The sequence below is a fragment of the Limulus polyphemus genome, unplaced genomic scaffold, assembly GCF_000517525.1.
Source record: "Limulus polyphemus unplaced genomic scaffold, Limulus_polyphemus-2.1.2 Scaffold897, whole genome shotgun sequence".
NCBI classification, from domain to species: domain Eukaryota; kingdom Metazoa; phylum Arthropoda; class Merostomata; order Xiphosura; family Limulidae; genus Limulus; species Limulus polyphemus.
In genome coordinates this window covers 220557-222311 of record NW_013666507.1, presented here as the reverse complement: position 1 = coordinate 222311, position 1755 = coordinate 220557, and positions in this window count along the sequence as shown.

The following is a 1755-nucleotide window of genomic DNA, read 5'->3' as shown; positions in this document are numbered from 1 at the left end:
TCAGTTAAATGACGAAAAATTAGGTGTCTATTTACTTGTGACCACTTAGTGTATATGATTGTATTTGTCTGCATGTGTCCATAGTATTTCAGTAGTCATCACGTATATAGCTTGGTCAAAGACAAATACTATTAAGAAATATAACTAAAAGCCTTTTTATTTTGATAATTGATAAAGAACAGATTTTAAAATTCTGACACTCTTTAATCAGGAGTTCCAAATCCGTGTGGTCCACAGCTGAATCTTTAAAATCCATTGATGAGATTTTGTATGTAGATAAAATGATGTTTAGTATAGCTAAGAGAATTGCGTTTTCCATTCCAAAAATCACAAGTAATGGTATGAAGTAAAAGCTTGGGATACCCAGTTTCCTGAGTAGAATGACGTAGAAATTTTATTTTCTTATTTATTTTTCGTAGAGAGAAATAAGAACAAGTGTTATAAGTAAACAAGCAAACAGGTTACATTTCTAGTAGGGGAGAGAAGTTGTCGAAAAGTTTTCAGTGTAAAAGACCAGTGAAACAATTTTTGCAGCATGTAGAAGTAGTAAAACCGTTAGAGTTACTGACTTATAAGGATGTTTGAGAATGGCAGACTATGGTTCTTCTCGGTTTCATAAGTAAACTTTATGCTGGAGTGACAAGAGTTTAGATATACTCAGGGACAGATTAAAGCGGGGACTATTGGGACAATAGTCCCACGTCCAAGCTCAAGAAAGTACCATTATATAAAAAAAAGACCAGTCTTAATTTTTTTTAAAGAAAATGTTTAATAAAAATCGTTCGACCAAGTTTACTTATGTTTGAAGAGAGAGAAAGAGTGAGTTAGTGTGTCACATGAATAGGCCTACTGTGGGATGTAGAGTGCAGAGATTTGATGGCTTGCTTCTTAATAGTGTGACAAAGTATAACCCCGTTCTAACCAAACTATCACCACAACTGCTACCAGTTCAACTTCCAGCAGCAATCATTTGTTTATTCTACTAAAGCTTTAAAATAAGAAGTTTTACGGACTTTGAGAACTATTGACTGTTATAGTTTCTTTCATCCAAATGAAAGGATCACAAGAGTGTATATCCTGACAGTGAAATTGCCCAAACATTTTCATGAGGAAAGACAAAACATCATATTTAGGACTAGCAGTTTCAGTTCAGATGGTTCAAAAAAGGTGCAGATAGTAGTATTGTTACTTGGTATTTCCTTCGATGTTTTCATATTTTCTGCATGTTTCTTGTTTGTAGTTTACATTTGCTTTTTTTGTGTAAATCCCTTTCCTCCTATTCCCGATAGTTTTGATTGGAGAAACAGCTTGTTTGGAAACTGCACTGGCCTGGCATTTTGCAAACCTGAAAGGGGATAGAAATAAAGATTAAATCACAATACGAACAACGTTTATTTTATTATTTTATATTAGTCTCACATATATTAAATTATTATACAATGCTGTTAATTTTTAAAATTTGATAATATATAATATATATAATTTCTGTTGCGATTTATTTTAAGGATTGTTATTTATTCACTAATAATCTTTAGTTTTATTATAACTATAATATACACATGGTAGTTGTGTGCAGCATTTTAAATGTGCTATGATTTTTTCGTTATGTGAAGCCTGTTTCCTGTTTTAGCAGGATTCTTAGAATTTCATAAAATTCCTTGCTGCAAACAAATATATTGTTACGTCTCCGTTTGTTAATTGATTTTCCGTAACTTCGTTCCGACGAAACTTAAGCGACACAAGTCTTTACTTAAT